This window comes from Dipodomys merriami, unplaced genomic scaffold (genome assembly GCF_024711535.1).
Source record: "Dipodomys merriami isolate MVZ:Mamm:240054 unplaced genomic scaffold, mDipMer1.0.p SCAF_1, whole genome shotgun sequence".
NCBI lineage: Eukaryota > Metazoa > Chordata > Mammalia > Rodentia > Heteromyidae > Dipodomys > Dipodomys merriami.
The window spans coordinates 15,723,512-15,746,009 of NW_027202270.1; the positions used below are offsets into that span (position 1 = coordinate 15,723,512).

Below are 22,498 nucleotides of genomic sequence, written 5' to 3' on the forward strand. Positions count from 1 at the left end.
GAGGATGTATCTGGCTGGCATCACAAATCCATGGAATCGGGTCAGGCACTGACTCTCAGAGGATTAGAAATGCTCAGGGCCCTGAGGTCCTAAGCATACGAAGGATGAGAAATAGGAGAGAAGCGAAAAGAGAAGGATGAGAAGAATGGATGAGGAGCCAAAAAGGAGAAGAGAAGAAGAAATATGAAAATTAAATATATATGTGTATGTGTGTGTGTATCCAATAAAGCCAAATAGTTTCTTCATATGAAGATGTATTCATAATTAAGTGTAATATGTCAACTGCATAATAAAAGCAAACATCAAAAATGAACAGCCCTCTGACCTACAAATCAAAGCCAATGTCTCTCCAACTCACACCTTCATCACTGACTGTGGTCATAAGTCAACCATGTGGTGTGATTGATCTCCAGCCAGGGCTACAGCAGGAGTGATATCCCAGCTCAATTGAACTGCTCTGTCCGTAAGGAATGGAAAGCATGTAGTCTTGCTCAGGTTCTTCTATACACATCATGAGGATATGTTGTGATCATGGCCACACCCATGACATGGCACAGAAGTATCGTTAGACTTAGTGATGTGCTGTATTTGTACTTCCCACTTCTAACTAATCACTTGCAGAAACAGACGGCTGGTTCCCCAATGCCAGCAAAGAAAACCTGAGCCATGAGCTCACACCCCAGTGGTTTGACTTTAAAAAGCGATTCCCAGGGAACAACAAAAAGGGATTGAAAAATAGCTAGGAAGAGAGGAAGGTAAATAGAAGGATAGAACCTTAAGTTGGGCCCCCTTGCAGAAACAAGACACTCTTTGCAGAAAATCTGACAGAACTGTCCTGAGGGACAGGGGAAGACAATATTCATCCTCTGACTCCTGTCTCTCTTGGTAAGAATCTCTCCAACCATATAGTAACTCACACACACTTCCAGGCAATACTAGCCTGTCTGTCTCATGCATTTCTATTAGAGAAGCAAACCAGAATACACAGTGTATCTGGGCAAGACACCATCAGAACACACCTGCATGAAGGTGGTGTCAGAGCAGTACAAAGACAAAGAGGATGGTTGAGGGCATGAGTGTGTCTGATACCATCCTTCATACCTCTGTGGAAATGGCGACCCAATATGTTGCTTTTGCTTTTTTATTCTTGATGCCATTTATCCATCAACAATTAGGTCCTGGATATTTGTAGCAATTCAAAGGCACCTCAGAGTTCCTAATATCAGGCATCTGGGTCTTCCCCTGCTCAGCCTGTGGGTATAGATTTGAGGTGAGTATCCTCAAACATTTGTAGTTGCCAAGGAAGAGATCCAAGAGCCTCTGGGAAGGATGATACATCAGGGTCTCATGAGAAGGTAGCACTGTATGCAATAAGACAGCTGAAGACTATCCATCAAGCCTCATGAGAGCTTTTGTTCTTATGCCCAATATGATGGCTTTGGGTGGGAAAACCTTGCTGATCATGAATTTCTTGTTAGCCTCAATAATTAAAACAGATATCCATTTCAAAAAGGAGGGGCAGCCACTCTCCCTCAGGGTGGTACAGTGTTGTGTGCTATGAGCCTTAGTTCAATCCTTTCACTCCTGACTCCTTTAGAAAGAGCCAGAATCCATAGACTCATCCCAAAAGAACCCTAAAGCTGCCCAGTGTCCTGAACACTGATGAAGTATTTCAAGGCATGTCCAGTTTTAATAGAGTCAGTGTTAGACGCTGCCTGGTAATCAGGACCAGCTTTGCAGGGCCTTGTTTTCCTGTCCTTCTGATACTTACTGTCAGTCATCTCGCATACACCTTACTAGTCTCCCTTCCTGAGCTCTCTTCCATACTGGCCCAGCCACAGTGGGCCAATTAGTGTTCCAAAGTGCCTTTTGGATCGTGTCAATCCCAAGTGAGTACCTTCAGGATTAGGTCATTTCCAAGTTCAAATAACACTTGGCATTCCCCATGACAAAGAAAGTCGTTTAAATGCCTTAGTCTGGCATTTGAAACCTTAACCTGACTTTCCAGGCTTATTTCCCTTAATTCCTCTACAAACCCCCTAGGGCACAGCCCATAAAAAATAATACATGCACACACACACACATACACACACACACACACACACACACACACACACACACACACTATTAACCACTTAGGAGACCAATCCACAGCCCATACTTCTCAAGCTAGAGGCTGTCTCAGGTCTTGACCCCTGAGATGAACATGTAGGTCCCTATTCTTAGACTGACTTCCAAGCCCAGCATCATACCTATGAGTACACTCATCTACATAAGTATTTGTTGGCCACTCTTGCTGTGGACCTAACTTTACAAATGAAGAAGACAGAGTTCCTTATGCCAAAGAAGTTGGCATCTAGATGGAGAGAGAAACATGTAAACCAATGATTACAGGGCAGCTGGGTACTGATAGCTCATGCCTGTAACCCTAGTTACTGGAGGAGGCTGAGATCTGAGAATTGCAGCTCAGTGCCAGCCTAGGCAGGAAGGACTGTGAGGCGCATATTTCCAATGAGCACGAGTAAATCTAGATTTGGAGCTATGGCTCAAATGATAGTGTGGAAGGCTTGAGCAACAAAGCTAAGAGGACAGTACATAAATCCTGAGTTCAAGCCCCAGGACCAGCACACACACCAAAAGTAAAAGATGACAATACTTGTGCTGACGCACTGTGGAAAAGACAAGTGACTCCCAGGAGTGGAAAGGTAGATCCTGAAAAAGAAGTGATTCTCAGGCAGATAGGGAAAAGAAGGTCTTTCCTTCAGAGAAACTACAGAACATATGGGACAGAGGTTGAAAGGAAGCATCAGGGAGGGAGCTGCAGAAGGGAAGTCCTCAAAAGGGTCCTCCATAAGACCCTAAAGCCCTGTTTGGGAGCAAGGGACCAATTCTATGTTATAGAGAGGAGCTGTGATGAGATGTCCCATCCTAGGTGGTCACAATGCAGGTGATGTACATGGAAGAGAGGGAAAGGACCCAAGGTCTTATTGGGTAACTCAAGAGAAAAAGAGATTATGAGTCAGCATGATAGCTTGAGGGAAAGAGGCTGGGACAAAGCCTTTGGGTACTGTTAGTTAGGTTATAAACAGTTCAAGTGGCCAACTTACATAATGTATCAAGGAAACCTTAGCCAGTGATTTCTGGTTAATGATACAGACTTGGATTTATAGGAACCCTATGTCCATGGGAAAGCATCCAACCTTCCAAACATCCCTATCTGTCACACAGGCTGTCTTTTGACTGGACACTGCTGACATTGATCAGTTTACCTCCTCTGGGTCAACAAAACACCAAACATAGCTTTTCCAAAAATATGATCAGCACATCATAATGTGAATCTCAGCTCGATTTTTAAATTTCGGTTTTTAGCAAACAGAAATGTATTCATGTATGCCTTTGTGATTGCTCTAGTACAAAGAAATGACATAAAGTTCTTTTGAATAGCTTTTGGCAGTCTGAAAACCATGACCAATGGCCAGAAAGAGAGAAGGCAGTGTAGGACATGAATTTCCCCATGGGGAACACTGAGAAGGGAGATCTCTTTTCTGTCATTGCTAAGAAAATTTTGAGAGGAGATTAAGGAAATAAGACATCCTAAGGTGCACCTCAACGAATAAAATGCTTAGAAGGTAAGCCCTGTGAGGGCGACGGATGGTACTCTCCGGACAGTGCTCCTGGTGCTTAGCACAGTACCTGCCCTATCAGGGATAACCAGGCTCTCCCAGGAGAGGGTGTGACATCCTTCTGGCCAAGGAAGAGCACTTGGGTCCTCAGGAACTCTGTCTCATGCATACACTGTCAGACCACACGCACCTTCAGCTTGGATTGGAAAAAAGAGCAAATGTATCATCAGAGCATCCTTGGCCCCTTCTGCTAAGAGGATTCCTAATCACTCTCTTGGACCATGGTGGCCTCTTGGTGCCATCCAGAGGTGCTGGCAGACAAGAGGCTGCTGCCAGACTAACACAACACTCATTCGTACAGGATGCTTTGGCTTTGAGAGGAGTACATTCTGACATAATGATGAAACATAAGCCTGCAACATAGCCATTGATTATAAAGCATTATGTGCTGCATATAACTGTATGTGCAGCCCTTGTCTATGACTGACAACACAGCAGGTATGCTTATACCAGCATCACCACAAACTCATGAGTAACACACTCTGTGTGACACTGTAATAGCTACACTGCCACTAAGCAATGGGAATTTTTCAACGCCATTATAATCTTAGGGGACCAATGTTATTACACATGTGACTACTATTGACCAAAATGCCATCATATTACAATTCAACAGATGAGGGACCCTCATCCTTCTTCTTTTCCTGATTTAGCTCTACCTCACCCAAAGTTCCACATGGGGTTCACTGAACGCCCTTGGGGAACTTGTTCATGTGGACTTTCCCTTACTTTTCAATCTGTTTCAATCCATTTACTTCTATGGTTCCCAGACTCAAGAGGGCAATTTAGGAACATGAAACCAAAATGGTGTTCAGGGGTTCCTGGGACCTCTATAAGGAGGCAGACAGTTACAGGCAGCCGACAATTACACAGGTTGCATAAGCAGACATGAACATGGGTCCCCATCACCCACATCCAGCTGTGCAATTCAGACACAAATCACTGTAGACTCAAGGAACTTGAGAACAAGATGAAACTTTTAGACAGACTTTCCTCACTGGGTCTGCACAGTCCAGAGGAAAGTACTTCCACACGGAGGAAAGGACAGAGCCAGTGTCAGTACATCTGTTCTCCATTACTCCAGCTCTAGGGCCCTTTTCTAGGGCCTGAAGAGGTCACCCGCTGTCCAGCTGCTGCCCTGTGCTATGACAGAGAGAAGCCAGGCTTACCTCAGCTTCTTCAAGAATGGTAAGGCCTCTGCAATACTTTCCATATATCTTCATTTTACTTTTACCTGAAGTGAATCCTTTTCCTTTTTATTTTCCCCCAACTGCTCACTAAAGTGTAGAGTGTCCAACATCTTGACTAGTCTTTTCTACTGCCTTATGTTTGTGCAGTGACACCCAAGATGTGCTTCTTGGTTCTACTTATTATTATTATGAAAGCATTAACAATGGGTAAATATATGTGTGTATGTAAATATATACATATATACATAAACATATGCAACCTATACTCAACTTTGTGCATGTATATACAGTGCAATCAGGAATGCCTATTCTATTCACTGTTGTCCCTAAACTAAACCATCTTCATTATTGCTGTTGCAGAAAGAAAAAGAGGAAAAGGAAACTCCGAAGACAACTTGTTGGTGACCCCCTAGTAAGTGACAGCCGAAAAAGACTTCAAGAAACTTGTGACTTCCCACTTGAATTTCAGACAAACATTTTCCTGCATTTCTAATGAAAAACGGATCCTTCTCCCTGCTTTTGAAGTGTTCTTTGGGAATTGTTTGAGTGTTCTTTGCAATCTTTTATACCCAGCCTAAGGACTCTGACAAACTCTCTCTTTCCCTTCAAAGGCTTGTTAACTACGTGATGAATACACCTGTCACTTCCAATTCTAACCTTGCTTTCTGTTGTGATGGCTGTAGAACTTGGTATCTATGGCAACTTTTCAGAGGCTCAACATCGATTAAAAAGTGATTGGCTTATCAGGGTTGCTTAGCTGATTGATGGAAATGATCAGTTGCTCAAAATAATCATGACAGATAAAGCCTTTTGATTAGCTAGTAGTTTCGAGATTCAAATATGTTAGATTTCATTACCTTCTTTTTACTATTTCCATGCCAAAAAAAATTAACTAGAATTTAATTCTACTGAAGTAGTTACAAGTTAATTTGAACTGTCTCCGTGAAGGAAATTTGATTTGATCCACACATCTTATTTGGAAGCCAAATGGCTCATTTTATCTAGTCTAGAAAATCTGCTCCTGATTTTCTAATACCCCAAGGTCACAGACAAAGTTCTGATCTTTAAAAAAAAAAAAGTCAGATTTGGTGTTAAGAAACATTTTTAGTCAGGCTTAGAGAATTGCAAATGAATTCTAAAGCTTTTCATTCTCATGTTTTCTCAAAACCAGGGGAATATATTGTAGGAAAAAACATCAATTGGAGTCTGACCTTCCTAGGAAATTCAAATGACTTATAGTTGAATAAAGCGTGTTAAATCAAATATTTTCCGAAGTGTAGTGATGTGGCAGTTGTAATATACAAGGTAATTTTAGATTGCCTACAAACTTGTTAATTACCAGGTATTTATTTTAGTGTCACATGGTTATCTATTATCCAATCCCTCTTTACCTTTAAAAAATATATATGATGGCCATTTCCCTGCCTAGTTCCTTCCTTTCCTCCCTACTTCTCCTTCTATTCCCCTCCCCTTCCCTCCCCTCCCTCACTTCTCCTCTCCCTCCCTTTCTGTGCTTGTACATGTGAAGCACTGAACTAAACCTCCAACTCTTATGTTTAAAAAACTGTATTCCTTTTATTTTTCTAGGCTGCCATAACAAATGACCATAGAGTGGCTTAAAGAATAGAAGTGTATTGTCTCACGGTGATGGATGCTAGAAGTTTGAAATTGAGGCATCATCTGCTCCATGCTCCCTCAGAGATCTGAAGGGAACATGTTTTGCTTCCCCTGTCTGCCAGGGCTCATCAGCATTCCTGGGCCTGCCGCTTGCTGCACAGGTCCAACCTCTGCCTTTGTCATCACATGGCCAATTTATGTCTATTCTCACATGACCATCTCTTATAAGAATAGCCAACTGGATGGGATCTTGCACCCTTACCTTTCTGTCACCCGCTATTTCCATAGCTCCAAAAATAAGCCCAGATGCCCAGCATGTTGGAAATAAGAAGGCTCTCCAATTTATACCCCTGCTGGTAGATCTTAAAATTACATCGGGCATAGAGTCAGAAATGATTTCTTCTGTTCTAGCCTGCAAAATCTGTCACCAGGGATAGCCAATGATTTAGATAACACAGTCCAAACCCTTGTTTGGACAGAGACAGATCCCTAGCAGCTATGATTTTACAAAACTTCAGATATGATCAAGGACAGGAGGAGGTCTTGTACCATGCTAAAGGAAGACTGCTGGTTTGAGTTAACAGATTAGGACACGTCCAAACTCACAGCCACAGATTAATCTACAAAGTCTCTCAACTAAACCAGCCCTGGTTGTTTTGACTGCTACTTTTCCTGGGACTCCTTATCTAATGTAATAATTCCATTATTATTTGACCCCTGTATTCTCAAAATGCTTCTTAAGTTTGTTTCTTCTAGATTGAAGTCTATCAAGCTACAAATGACCATTAAAAAAAAAAAAAAGAAGCCTTTATATACACTGAAAATTTACTGTGGTCCATTGACATAGCACACAAGCTACTTCCTTTCTACCTCAAAGACCCTTCCTGGAGGATTCCCAGAATGGCGGATCCCACTCTGCCCTCTCTCCACAGGAAGCAGCCCCAAGCAGTCATCCCTCCCTGTTCCCTTGTGATAGGGAGGGTTTCTATCCAAAATGGTGGGGAATGAGAGAGTAAAGGGAACTGCTAGGTAGATAGGAGATCAAAAGTAGCAACATAACACTTGGCAGAGTACCTGTGTCCCATTAGGGTGTTTCTTGTTTCCACAGTGCCTCAGCAACCGTCCCCCTCGCCCCCCCAACCCCCGCCCCGCCTCTTTTTTCCCATAATGCCCTGGGTGTCTGCCTGACCAATGAAAAGAGCCAGGGGGGATTCAGGCATAAACCATCAACCAATCAGCACAAAGCCAAAGAGAGGACTTTTGGAAGGAGACCGGTGATGGGAAACCACCCTCCAAGAGGACTCCATGGAGATCTGTTTGGGCCTCTTTCCTGATGGAGACACAGGCTAGATTAAATTCCTCTTTGTACCTCTCCCTCTTTCTTTCAAGGCTTTCCTTTCACTTTCAAATAGCTTACTCTGTTTACTTCAGAAATTAAAAATAAAAGACCATGGATTATGATCATTTGGGTAAATGCCCAAAAGTGGGATTGCTGGGTCATAGGGGAGCTCTATGTGAAGTCTTTTGAGGAACCTCCATACTACTTTCCAAAGTGGTTGAACAAGTTTACACTCCCACCAACAATGCAGTAAGGTTCCCTTCTGGCCACATCCCCTCCAGCATCTATTGTTATTATGTTTATTGCAGCATTATTTACCATAGCTAAGATATGGAACCAACCCAGATGCCCCTCAGTAGATGAATGGATCGAGAAAATGTGGTATATATACACAATGCAATTCTATGTCTCCATCAGAAAGAATGGCATTGCCCCATTTGTTAGGAAATGGAAAGACTTGGAAAAAATTATATTAAGTGAAGTAAGCCAGGCCCAAAGAAACATAGGTTCCATGGTTTTCCTTATTTGCAATAACTAGTATATGTCTGAGACAAGCAGAAACGGTCAGGTAAGTTGATGTTAGGCAAAATGAACCCCAAGATAAGGATTTAAATGTTTTTTTTCTTTCTTGCGATTGTTTCTAACATATTTATAAGATGATTTCTGTGTTGCTTCATATGTCCCTCCCCGACGATATAACCCATTTTCACTGTATTTGATGTTGGTATACTTTGTGGAGAGGAAGGGAAAAAACAAATCATTTAAATAGGGATACAGGTGGACCCATTGCAACAATGAGATGTACAAGACATTATGTGGAAATACGAACTTTACAACGGTGGTGGCTGGGGCAGGGGGTAGGAGGGAGATTGGAAGGGATGGGAAGCGGAGACAAAGGAGGAGGCAACAATGCTTGATAAGAAATGTACTCATTACCTTGCCCATGTAATTGTAACCCTTCTGTACAGTATTTTCACACACACACACACACACACACACACACACACACACACACACACACACACAGATCATGGATTAGATTAGATTAGAGGCCCACCTCACTAATTACATCTTAATGACCTTCCTTCTAAATAAGGCCCAGTTCCTAGTTACTCAGGAATTTAACATTAAAAGGGCACTATTCTGCCCAAAGTAAGTAACACATTGAGGTTTGATTTCATAGATATGATTCCTTATGATGACACCAGAATAGGTTTTGAGTCTTGCTGTTAAGTTGAAGCAGAGTTCTGTAAATTGAATAAGGACAGCATGAGGACATGGCAGTATTCGTCAACAGCTTAGAACGGATGGCAGGAGCTGGGGAGAGAGAATGGTCGTAAAGCTGAGCACAAATGAGTCTCCTCCCCGGCTCCGTGTCCTTTACACTGTGACCTTGCAGCAGCTCACATCAAGAGGTAGGGTCTACTTTTTTTCACCCCTTAATTCAGGCTGACCTTGGGATTTGATTTGGCCGAATTAGGAAGTCTGCAGTCAGCAGCCGCTTGAAAAGTGCTTGCTCGTTAGAGCTGCCCTCTTGTCCAGTCTGCCCTGCTGAAACAGGCCAGAGAGCACATGAGCAGAACTGAGGCCAGCAGCTGGTAATCAGCTGACCAGCTGCTGACTGCAGACCCATGACTTTCACCCCAGACCAGGCTAGCCTTCCCAATGTCCAGACCAGCAGAGCCACCCAGCGGATCCCAGCCCAAACTGCCCAGCTGCAGAATCATAAACTTCAAAATAAATAAATAAAAATGAATGACCACTTAAACTTTCCCATCCATTTCCTGTTTGTTTTGCCTTTGTGCTTACAATAGTTTTGTAAATACTTAGAGATGGATTGCAACCAAGAATTTTTTTTAAGTGTCTCAGAAATGTTAGGCTGGGATGTAACAAAACACAGATCTTTTGGAAGGAGTGAGGAGAGGTGGACAAGGAGGGGATCTCCCAGCAAAGATACCGTCAGAGAGACCTTTGCAATCACAAGCCTGCAATGTTTGCCATCCTCCTGTAGGATGTTTGTTTTCTGATAGTTTGATTCTTAGAGAAATCCAGAGATTCCCATCCACAGTAACACTCACTGTTGCTGAGAAAACTGGAGCTGTATGCCCATATCATGATCATGTTTCTCCAACCCAACTCTAAACAACACAATAGAACAAGGCTTAGACTAAACTGGGTTTTTTACCCTCTCCCCCTGCCAAGCGATGCACGTCTATTCTTAGCCACCCAGAGCTTGTTCTCCACACTTCCACTAGAATAATCTTTCCAAAACGTGAACCTGAGCATGCTAACCTCACTTATAAAGCCTTCCATGGTGTTCTCTCGCTCCAGTCATAAGAAAAAGCCACCGACTGTGGCTTAAACAATAGAAACTTACTTTCTCACAGTCCTGGAGGCTGGAAGTCCATGATCAAGGAGCTGGCAGAGTTGTTGCAGTGTCTAGTGCGGCTCTCTCCTTTGCTTATGGACGGCGGACTTCTCACTGTGTCCTACATGGCTTTTCCTCCTGTGCATGTGCATCCCTGGTATCTCTCCTCTGTTCTGCTTTGTTCTGCTCTCCTCTGCTCTCCTCTGCTCTCCTCTGCTCTCCTCTCCCCTCCTCACCTCTCCTCTCCTCTCTTCTCTCTTTCTCCTCCCTCTTTCCCTTCCTTCCCCTCTCCCTCTTCTTTTCTCACCTTCTTCCTTTTCCTCTCCTTCCCCCTCTCCATCTCTCTTTCTTCTTATAAGGACACCAGGACTCTATCTTTATGATCTCATTTTATCTCAGTTTTCTCCTTAAAGGCCCCATCTCCACATAGAACCATATTGGGTACTGGGGCTTCAAGGTCTGAATGGAAAGATGCAAGGTATATGTGCAGCAGCCTTGATTGGCCTGACCTCTGTCCACTTCTCCAGACCCTTTGTGTGCCATTAACCAGCCCTTACTCTCCTACTCCAGCTACTCTGTTTTGTGACCCTTCTTGAACTACATCAGTCTCTTTAAGAGCGCTTGTGGGGTTACTCCTGTCTAGGGGATATCCACATAAGAAACAGGCTCCAATACAGTAGGGAAGAATTACATAAGTTGTGGGGTTTTTTTCTCAGCAGTTTATCCCCAACCTTAATACTTAGCACATAGTAGGCACTTCATCATAGTTTGTAGAAAAGATTAGCCAAGCGCTTGAGATTTACTATAACCACACAGATCAATGTGATTTGGAGATAGAATAAAAAAGAATCCTATTTATGTATCCATGTAATAAGCATTTATTCAGCACCTCCTCCCCTAAGTCCAAAGAACACAAGAATAAGTAAGACAGACATGGGTAAAACCAGCCCCTCTGCATACATTTGTCTCATTATACCATGCTTCTTATTTCCTTTTACTTTGTACATCTATCATTGTACATCTATTACCTGAAAATCTTAACATTAGAAATGCAAATCATTCTACATCACTATATCAGCTCTCAGATTATGGTCACAGGAAAATGGCTATCAATAAAACTCTATACTTTTATGGTAGCCAAAGGGAGAACATACAATACAGGTAAAAACTTTTAAATATAAAGATAACTGAAAGATAGCTACACAAATCCTCATTCTAAGAATCATTCTTCAGAATTAATGTGACTGGCTGAGATAAACCACACGTTTTAAAATAACATTTGATATAAAATGTGTTAAGGAGAAGTAGAACACTTTATATGATAAACACACCAATGCTTCTAATAGTCTTGCAAAAACTAATAAATTGAATATGGGCAGAGTAAATTCTTTTAAGTTTGAAAATGTAGCTATTCTATGATGTCTACCTGAGATCCACCAGGCTTCCTGATAGGAGTTTTACAGATGTTGTGTAAATACTCTGTCATTAAACAGAGTAAAAGTCATTGTCTCATTTTACAGAAGGTAGACTTTTAAACCAGAGAGTTTTAAACACAGTTGATACACAGCAAAGCTCAGACTCACACTCAGCCAGCCTGACCTCAGAGAGCCTTGCTTGATATTATTCCTTCCCCCCTCACCCTCCCTCCCTGCCTCCAAGCTGGCTAGAAAGGTTCTGGCTGACTCTCTTGGTAGAAAGTCTGAGATAAAAATAAGTAAATTAAATGAATTAAAGTAGCTTTGTGTCTCTATTTTGAGACTCTGAATGCAATTCCTAACTGCCTTCTGAAGCCCAGAGAGAGAAAGCAAAAGTCCTTGCGGCCTTTCATCCATCCCTATGAAGTAATTCAGACAATCTCCCCTGCAGTAGACATTATTTTAGCTTAGGGAGTGGTACAAATTTAGAATTATGCAAGGCCCCATGTCTTCACTTAGGAGAGCTGGGGACTGATACCTCTCAAATGGGATATCAGGAAGGTGAACTCACACAGCAAAGCCGACCCCTGACCCCCACACACCTTTGCCTGCTACACACTCCACCTGGGAGAGAATTTGCTTTCTTGGTTAAGATGTCTCCCCCGCCCCCACAAGGAACTCTCTTTTCAAATACACAAGACCCTAACAAGATCATTAAGTCTTTAATTCCTAAGCTCATTTGGTTTATTTGAAAGCTGTGAGCCAGTCACCTAGGAGTCCTTAAAGGACACAGCCCAAGACAAGCAAATTCAAGGTGGAACTTTCTGATAAAGTTGTCAGAGAAGAGAACCCTAACTAGAGATTAGGCAGATGGCTTTTTCCTCATTGCATTCTCAGTAAGAGATCTCACTTTGATGTTCCTGTCTGTAAAATGGGGGTGATGTAAAAATGAGTCCAGCAAACAAGCACCAGCCTGTTTAGCCTGCTAAGGAGAGAATGTTGCATCCTCAACATTACTAAGCGGAAGGCTTTAAACTCTCTAGACCTTAATTAGCCTATTTCTTTTCCTTCTTTATTTTTCTACATTGGTTTATTTAAGACATAGTCTAGCTAGGCAGTCCACACCAGCCTCAAACTGTCTGTCTGCTGGCTTTATCCTCAGGAGTGCTGTGATTACGGAGCATGCCACCATATCTCATTTCTAAAGTAAGAGTAATAAGTAACTCTAAACTGGGAACTGCTTGGCTTTCCTTGATCCATCCAATATGTATTTATTGAGGGTCTACCACGGGGACAATGGTCATCATAATATAGTTGTTTCCTACATTCATTGAATGTATGCTGTAGAGGATGAGGTAAACATTGAGGACAATCGGTGACAAACATCACACAAACATTGGAGGAAAAGAGACGTAATGGTGGTATTCACCACCATTAATAGGAAATGGCATTCCTATTAACTTGATGATACACAGCAGAGCAAAAGAGAGGTTCACACTAGGACTGGTATGGGGGAAACCTGAGTGCCGAAGCTGATCTTGTCCCAAAATGATGGGAAATGAATGGGACTAAGAAAGGATGAGACGCAGATGGAGGACAGGATCCAGTTCATGTGCAAACAAACCTTGAATGCTGTCTTAAAGGTTCTTTGCAGAGCAAAGATTAGAGTTGTCAACATGAAGATATAAGATTTGATTTTTCAGCTTCACACCATTATTCTTGCTGCTGTAGAAACCAGATTCATGACAGGGTTGGAAGAAGGAAAGAGAGCCAGCCTCAAAGGCTACTACAGTCATCCAGAGAAAGTGGGGTACGGGGTGGGGGAAAGGAGGAGAACCAGTAGAACAGACACACAGAAAACTGTTTGTGTCCTCTCTATTGAAGATCTGCTCCTCCACCCTTTCCTTTTTCTACCTCAGATTCTCCTAATAGTAGAGACATAATCAGGCAGTATGAAAATTTTCTTATTAGATTGGCAGAAGTTTAAAAGACTAATAATATCACCTACTGGAGTAGATGCCAGGAAGTGCAATATTATCATTCACTTAAGGAATGTGCAACTTAGTGATGATGCCTTTTTAAAAAAGCAATTTGGCAACATCAGCCAAAATGTTAAGTATCTAGGCTTTTTGACCGGGTGATTCCACTTCCAGGAATCCTACTGACAAAGTACTTGTCCACATGTACAAGGAAGGATGTCAGAACAAAACTAGACACAAATGACCATCCACTAGAGAGTGATTTAAATAAAAGTTGGCATATCCATACTATGAAGTACTATGAAGCCAGTAAAAAATAAAATAAAAGCAAAGCTAAATGACTTCTGAGACATAATATACAAAATAAGTAAATTACAGAATGATTAGAACACTTATGTGCTAATTGATCATTCTCTCTCTTTTTTAAAGATAGTTTTCTATAAGCATGTCACACAGAAAAGGAATTGGAAAGATACACCATAGCATTGGTAGTAGACATCACTAAGGAGAGAAGGGGCATTATAGGAAGCAAAAGGGGAGTATAATCATCATCCTTAGAAATATGAGGCATATAGAACAGACAAGTTCATGGAGAACGAAGGAGGAGGAGTGGTAACTAGGGTCTACAGGGAGGGGAAACGGGGTGTCTGTGTTGCATGAACGCACACAGAGTTTTTCTTAGAGATGATGATCAAGTTCTGGGGAATGGGTGGAGAGGATGACAGATCAATGCGAATGTGCTTAATGCCACAGAGCCATACACTTAAAAAGAGTCGAAATTATGGTAAGTAGGTTTGACCAAGAACTAAATTAGCCATTTCTAGAATTTTAAAGATAATTGTGACAAAATGATTCCATCAGAATTTATTTCCAGTGTTAGACATCAGACATTTGAAGTAAAAGAATACTGAAAACTAGAAGGGAAAGAAGGAAGGAGGGAGGGAGAGAAGGAGGGAAATGAAGGCTACCGTGATGAGCTCAGTTCTGACTTGGAACCAATAGCCAAGTGAATGCTTCCTTCAGCATTTTCATAGTACGCCAGTGCTTCCTTGCTGAGCTGTGGCTGTTTTTCTGTCAGCTGGCTTCTTAGAGACAAAGCACCTAAGGACACGAGTCATCTGTGCAAATGAGATAAGAATCAAACTACCTGGTGCCTAAACACATCACAACTGGCATCTGCACATCATTACACAAAGCTTATTCTACAAAGCAGAGGGACAACATTGATTACATTCCGCCAGACCACATTGTAGAGGAAACCAAATAAATACAAACAATCCCAAGTGTCTGGTAATGCTGAACTGCTCTTCTCCAGGCATCTGTTGGAATAAAAGACAGGAAATGTTTATGCTGGGACAGGAAGTTCAGGTCAAAGGGGAAAGGGGAAAGGCTCCAATCTTTACAAAGAACTCAGAGCAGGAAAGCAAATGTCACTGATAGAAAGTCCGCCATTGCCACAGGTAACCAAATATTCTCAGCCTTTGTTTTTTATAGGCTGGCGATTTATGAATCATGACCAAAAACAAAACAAAACAGAAGGAAATATGTTGAGTTAATGCCATCTAAATGAGGGGATAAACCTTGGTATTTACTACCCACACACTTAACATCTCAAATGAATGCTAATAGGAGATGTTTGTTGAAAATGAGAAGGAAGCCATATTCCACTGTACCTCCTGTCATCTGAACGACCTTGGACTTGAAAGCTGCGAGGCAAGAATTTATTTAGTCTCCAGGAACTGGTGAAAGTCTAAATTAGCAAATTCAAAACTACCCGACCCCTACTTGAAAAATATAGAACAAAGAAGCACTAAGGAAGACGCAAAAATAGCATTTGGCAGGAGAAGGGGCACAGCTGACAACTTTCTTAAAAGCCTGATATTGCTTTTATAACACAAAGAACAAAATGTAAGCGGCATAGTCTATCTTTCTCTGTCTCTCTCACCTCTCTCTATTCTCTCTGTGTCTCTGTCTCTGTTGCTCTCTCTCTCTCTCTCTCTCTCTCTCTCTCTCTCTCTCTCTCTCTCTCTCTCTCTCTCTCTCTCTCTCTCTCTCTCTCTCTCTCTCTTTCTCTCATGCCAGTACTGGAGCTTGAACTCAAGGCTGTACACTGTCCCTTAAAGCTGGTGCTCTACCACTCGAGCCCTAGCTCCACTTCCAGCTTTTTGCTGCTTAATTGGAGATAAGAGTCTCATGAACTTTCCTGACCAAGCTGCCTCAGATTTCAACCTCCTAAATGATTAGGATTACAAGCACAACCACCAATGAATGCCCTGCTGAAAAAATTCATATTCTATAGAAAACACAAGTTGATTTTGACTCTGGAGCTGACCTTCCACCACTACCACCCCCTGCCAACCAATATTTAGAGTTAGGGTATCTTTTGCTGTCCTTCCCTGCAGCTCACCAAGTATAAGAATGCCCTTCAGGGGCATGCCAGGCCCTCACCTCTCTGGAACCGAGACGAAATCTCTCTCCATCAAGTTCACATCCTGTGCCCTTCCTTCTACTCACCACAGTGAGCTCATACCAAGGTGACCTCCTTCATCTCTAGTACTGACTTTTTAAGAAATCACCTTCCTTTTTCTGCAAGCCTTCTCTAGGCAAAACCTCCTAGAGTCCTTGACTGAAGTGATTCTTGCAAGCACTACCCCAATATCCTGGTCAACATTTCCAGCCTTTTTAAACTGGAGAGTCTCTTTGAAGCAAAAACTTGAAAAAGCAATGCTTCTCTTATCCCTACTAATACCTCTCTAAGCTGTTAATGATCAATTACCCTTGGTATGCAGGAAAGGAAAGCCCTGAAGCAGTCTTTGAAGAGAAAGGTTAAAGAGAAGGGGAAAGGGAAGAAAAGTGTAGGGCTAGCAGGGGAGAGCAGCAAGTAAATGAAAGAGAGGGAAGGGAGGAAGGAGGGAGAAAAATAGACAGAGGCAGACACAGAGACACAGAGACAGGGACAGAGAAACAGTGAAAAGGAGAGAGAAAAAGAGGGTGAATGAGTAGTCTCCATCTCAATTTTACTTTGTGTAGATATGGTGTGGGCATGTGCACAAACACACATGTAGCAATACACACACACACACACACACACACACACACACACACACACACACACACACAAGATCCATCACTCATTAAGCAATCCAGACTAAGCCAAATAGCCAAACACCACCCGATGTCTTTGCTCTGCCCACTAACAAATCTTACATTTTCTTCATTTTAACAACTTAATCACTTACCCATCATCGTTTCTCCAGATGGACGTGGAGGCTATGTTTGGTTAAAGAGCTTCACTCTTTTTATAAGCAGCTCAATAAAGATAAGTGGAAAAATCAAAATTCTCTGTGAACTAAAAGCTCAGATTGCAGATTCCTCATGTATAATACTTTCTAATTGTGACCAGAAACCAGTTGGAATAACCTAATAAAAGTTAAAACCAGGGTCACACAGAGCTCTAATGCATATGGTCAAGTGGCCCATTCTGATATGGAAATTTCTCCTGTGGAACTGAACAGATTCTATAGGCATTTTCCAGACTGTAATCTTATCTGGATGATTTTTCAATTGCCAAATCTCCGTCACCAGCCCCCTACCCTAACCCAAAATCTGTTCTATAACTTATCCAATCAACTAGGTTGTTCAAGTCTTTTTTGTTTTTGCTTTACTATTTATTAAGAATAAATAAAGCCTTCTGACTGCAAATCTCAAATTCAACTTAACCATTTACCTACCTTTTGTTTAAAAATCAAACAAACATTTTTTTTCCTCTCATATTGATAAGTTCTCTAAATATCACAGCACTTCAATTGGTTTTATTATACTGCAATACAGAACACAATACCTTAAGTTCTGATAAGGAGAATAATGGAGAAGAAGTGAAAAGGAGAACAGAAGGAAGTAAGATGTGTTTTACTCCATTGTCTTCTTTATTAAGAGAAAGTATGAATGCATGTTATATTCATGGAAGAATTCACATGATGGAACTCCTTTGAACAACTAACTTGAAGCCTAAAAAAAGTGAATACCAAGAAGTTGTAAGTGGAGGTGCTGGGGTTGAGGGAGTAAGGTCAAGAAGAGAGGGTAGGCAAATGAAGAGAGAAAGAATGGGAGAATGCAGTCATAATAGTCAATGTATATATATGAAAATGGAACTAGGGAAATTAGGGTATGGGTGGGGTTGGGAGAGATGGGAGATGATGAAAAGGATGACATTGATCAAGACGTTTTGTCCTCATAAACTGGCTGGTGGAACTGAAAACCTTTTGTACAACTACTTAAAGATGATTTAAAAATGTTTAAACAAAAATAAGCTTAAAAATCCTGAATGTATTTCACTTTACAAAGCCCTTGTGCATACATGATCTGAGCCTCACCGCACACTGCCAAGTTGGCATGGATGCTGATTTTGTCCCTGTTTTATACACAAGGAAACTGAGGATTAAGACATTCAAGGAATTCATCCCATATTGTAGAGACTTGCAAACCCAAACGTGCATATGTGACACAACCTATATTTAGGTCCTCTCTCTCACTTTTCTGAAAAGCCACCGGAAGACCTGCCTGGCTCTAGCTTTCTTGCAAAAATGAGAAAATCCTAGAAATTCTTGGAACTCAATATGCAAAGCCTCCTAACAGTGCCCATCTCCTGTTGACTACCAGGGTTAATGGCAATAGCTTCCCTGTCTATTGAAGTGCCCCCGCACCCCTGACACACCTCTTCCACCAGCCTTCCCATGGACCCCACTGATACATTCTCAATGGAGCTGAGGAAGATTGGGTCATGTGCCATAGTCTAGGAGTAGCATCTGAATTTAAAGCCAAAATAATCCTAGGTATTACAGGCATGGTAAAGTGAGATTTGGGGATTCCCAGAACTCCCACCACTGGGAAGTCACTTTCTGCATGTATATTGTATTCAAGTCAGGAATTCTCAATTAAAAAAAAAATCACATGAACCTTATCATGGTGCAGTATACTGTGTCAGAGATAGCTTCACATTTAGAATGGTCTCTTTGGAAGGGGATGAGGGTCCAGTTTCCATGAAAAGCCTCCACCTTCTGGCTTTACCCAGAATGGATCTTAGATTCTCTGTGTGAATGAGTGACCAGCCTCCCTCTGTCCATCCAGGCTTTCATACTGTCCTACCTCTCAGATTTGCATATGATTCCTGACACCAGTACATCCAGCAGCGACAAGCCCAAACATTCCCTGCACTCTACTTCTGCCTAGATCCTTCAAAAAAAAAAAAAAAGTAACTAAAAGACATTAAATCAACGCTTACAGGTATGCCCTCAGCAAAAGGAAGGGCAGCGTCTAGATTACTCAATGAAAGCCCCTAATTCCAATTAACATTTTGTTACCACAGATACCTGGCCAGCCCATGCACACAGCTACAACTCCATGATGATGCCAATTACCACTTACTGAGCTCTGGTTCTGATGGCAATCCCATCATTATCATTATCTTATTTACTCCTCATTAACATCTGGAGGTATACCTTATTATTATTATTCCCATGGCAGGTGAGAAAAAAATGGAGCCAGGAGTGATTAAGAAATTTGCTCCTGGTAAAACAGCAATCCAGCCAGGATTCAGCTCCTTCCTATTTGCCTGATTAAAAGTCCTGGTGTCTAACTTTATGATTAAAGGTTTATCATTTACATTGGACCAACCAATAAGAAAGACTCAAAATGTTTGAGATTGGCTGAAACAAAGCACAAATATGCAAGTGCTTATTTTGAATTCCAAGTCTCCACAACGAGGCTGGGTTCTGGCAAACACAAAGAAAACAAGCTCCTTGTCAGAGTAGTTTCTGTTCTGGGGCCAATTCTAAATACCATATAACCAGACTTTCTCTCTGTATTTTTGGAACCTTTTCAGGCATAACAGAAATGAAAATACTGATCCACTGCAGGGGAAAATGGAGATGAAGCATGGAAGAAATGCTTAGCAAGCAGAGCTGGCTGGGTGAGGGACAGAGGAAGAGTGGCTGGCTGGGCTTTGCTTTTCCTGTTTTAGATAAATGAAATCCATCCCTTTGGAGCCCTTCTCTAGCTTTTTGGTCCAAATCCTTCTTAATCCTTCATTTTCTACTCTGTCTTCATGTACTCTTTTCCCTTGTGAATTATGATAATGAATTTGAGGAGAATACAGATAACAGGGTACCCAGAGAAGGGAGAATACCATTCAAAAGATCAAGATGATTTCTGACGTATCTCAATCTATTTATGTCTCTCCTCATCAAATAACAAGGCAATCACCAGGGACAGAAAGTCCACAGTGTAGAAAGCACTCCGGATTCTAATACTGTTGCACTGGGTATGGGATGCTGAGCTTTAACTTCGTTAGCTGTAAGACGGAGGAAACAGAATTGTCTTTCAGTTTCCTTTACAGTTTTGGTCTCTAGAATCTCACTAGCTGAAATATTGATGACTGAAATATTAACATAGGGCAATTTTACATTGTATTTTTGCTCTTTCTAGTGGCATGGAATTTGAAATCAGGGTCTTCACACTGGCTTGAACTGGCACTCTGCCATTTGAGCCATGCCTGCAGCCCAGCTTTTTAATGGTTATTTTGGAGATGGCATCTCAGGGACAGACTTTTCTGCTTGGATCCTCTGGATCTCTGCTTCCTGAATTGGTAATATTACAGGCTTGAGCCACCAGTGCCAGCTTTATATTTGAGTTTTACTTTCTTATGGACTGACCCCTGGGTGAGCCCCAAACATTATCAGTTACTCTCTTCCACCTGAATAACTGATTTGGCTACTTGTTTAACTGCAAAGTAAGGGTAAGTCATTTAGATCTTCCAAAGTAGAAATTATTTTCTTTTGATATTCCACTTAATCAAGTGAATCCCACAATTATCTAATTTTTGCTTTGAGCAGGCACTGACATACCTAAAGATAATAATATTTTCTCCCTTGCAAAGGGTTTCCAAGCAACAAGGGTGAATAATCTTTTCCACTGAGGTGGAAATTCAGCACTGCTGGACTTTACATGATTTCCACACGAAAGGTTGTTTTTTTTGTTTTGGTTTTTTTTTTTTGTTGTTTTTTTGTTTTTTTTTTGGTCAGACTTCTCAGGCAAAGAGACACAGAAAGTCAAATAAGAATAAAGTTGAAATGCCAGACATTTATTTTCTTTTCAATCCATCTTGGAGGTGAAACAGCTTCCCTTGCTGAGAAGGACAAGTCTTCTCACCTTTTAAGAGTTTATCACCAGTCCTGGGGCAAAGTTACAATCTGTTAACAAAGAACTATTGTAATCAAAGGAATCCGACAAAGCTTTCTATTGCTGCTTGCCTGGGAAAGAAAGTTTTTCTTTCCCTAACTACTTATTAAAGTACTTATATTTAAACCAGGGATATTTCAATGACATCAGAATAAGGTCCAACCCTAAGCCTTTGTGAAAACTTAAATTACTGCTTGAAAATGTTCTGTTAACTTTCAATTTTCTAGCATTTTCCATCGTTGAAAAAAAAAAAAAACCTAGTTACAGTCTCTTCTGAGTAGCTGACTTGACTCAGTTAAATGATGGAGCTTTTTTTCCTTCTTTTTCTTTTTTTTAAGAGAAGGAACATAGGAACAATGATATTCTTTGAACTTAGTTGAAGGTAGCTATTTAAATTTTGCTAAATTGGATGCCCTGAACATTTCAGTTCTATTGGGCACACTCATCTGATAAGTCTTTGATACGTATCTGTATCAGCTTGCGGTAAGGGTAAAAATTAAAGACAGGTGAGGAAAGCAAGCCAAGGGCCTAAGAAGCAAATCTAGAACATGTTACAACATTGTTGTTACTGGCTGGGGTCAGAGCTCGTCAGCTTTCCCCTTCATCAGAAGTAGGAGGGTTGTTTGGCAATGCTGAGGGAGGCTTGGGATTGGATTCCTATTGCCTTGTCAGTGGGCTGAAAGTCTGGAGTTATAGGGAGCAGAGTATCCTGGTAGCCAGAGGACAAAGCATCAAAGGGAGAAGGGGGTGGCTCTCTGTTTTAGAAGATAGGAACCTCTCTTAGAAGATAGGGCTTGTCTATGCATTTGAGGAGGGGAGGGAAGTTGTGGGGCTTGAACTCAGAGCTTGGTGCTGTTCCTGCACTCTTTTGCTCAAGACTAGCACTTTACCACATTGGGCCACAGCGCCAGTTCTGGTTTTCTGGTGGATAATTGGAGATAAGAGTCTCATGGACGCTCCTGCCTGGCTGGCTTTGAACCATGATCTTCAGATCTCAGCCTCTTGAGTAGCTAGGATTACAGGTGTAAGCCACTGGCACCTGGCTTAGTCTATTTTTTGTTTGTCCTGGGGCCTGAACTCTGGGCCTGGACACAGTCTCTCAGCTCTTCAGCTCAAAGCTAGCACTCTACTACTTGAGTCACAGCACCACTTCTGGCTTTTTCTGCTTACGTGGTGCTGAGGAATCACACCCAGGGCCTCATGCATGCGAGGCAAGCACTCTACCACTGAGCCACCTTCCCAGCCCCAGTCTATGCATTTTTAATAATGTATAGCCTCGACAAATCTTATCCTTACTGGAGTTTAAATTAGCAGCTCACTTTGGAGATCAAACTAGTTATTTCTTTAAATTTAGGAAACTTTTAAATAAAGTCATTCCAAAACAGAAAGGTAACTTTAGGAAAGCTGAGTGTGATTTTTGTTTAATCCAGAAGATACATGTTTCTATATTTCTATATAGTATATGATATAAATATAATATAAATATTATAAATGATAAAAATATAAATATATAATATATAAGGAGATACACACAAACACAGACACATACAAATATCTGTGTGTCAGTCCTGAGGCTTGCACTCAGGACCTGGGTACTCTTTCTGCACTATATTGCTCAAGGCTAGCTGATGATCACTTGAGCCACAAATCTACTTCTGGCTTTTTGGTGGT

The 22,498-nt window shown here is 41.5% G+C and overlaps 1 long non-coding RNA gene across 3 annotated transcripts in view; it reads right to left on the minus strand.

Annotated features, from left to right (window-relative positions):
- LOC138829122 (uncharacterized) overlaps nt 1–7,631 on the minus strand; it is a 165,480-nt gene extending 157,849 nt beyond the window's left edge. For all 3 annotated transcript variants that reach the window (XR_011372504.1, XR_011372498.1, XR_011372494.1), the window contains exon 1: nt 7,565–7,631. This is a non-coding gene — a long non-coding RNA (uncharacterized lncRNA). The remainder of the gene's footprint in view (nt 1–7,564) is intronic.
- Between the last annotated feature and the right edge of the window lie 14,867 nt (nt 7,632–22,498).